We start from the raw sequence: 225 nt of genomic DNA on the forward strand, positions 1-225 counted from the left end.
AGTCAAGGGTTAAGATCCCCTTACCGGTCATCTTTTAAAAATAAATAAATAAAATAAAATACATTCCTATTATTGCCATCTCCTCTGAGGAACCTAACCCTTTTGGAAACCGAAGTGAAAAAAAAGCTAACAACCATGTCAGAGGCCACGTCAAGTACCTCTGACGGTTTATGGAATCTCTGTGCATTACTTTCCCATGCTTGATGGTTTTCTTTTTAAAAATCC

The sequence above is a fragment of the Galeopterus variegatus genome, unplaced genomic scaffold (assembly GCF_000696425.1).
Source record: "Galeopterus variegatus unplaced genomic scaffold, G_variegatus-3.0.2 Scaffold450, whole genome shotgun sequence".
Classification (NCBI taxonomy): domain Eukaryota; kingdom Metazoa; phylum Chordata; class Mammalia; order Dermoptera; family Cynocephalidae; genus Galeopterus; species Galeopterus variegatus.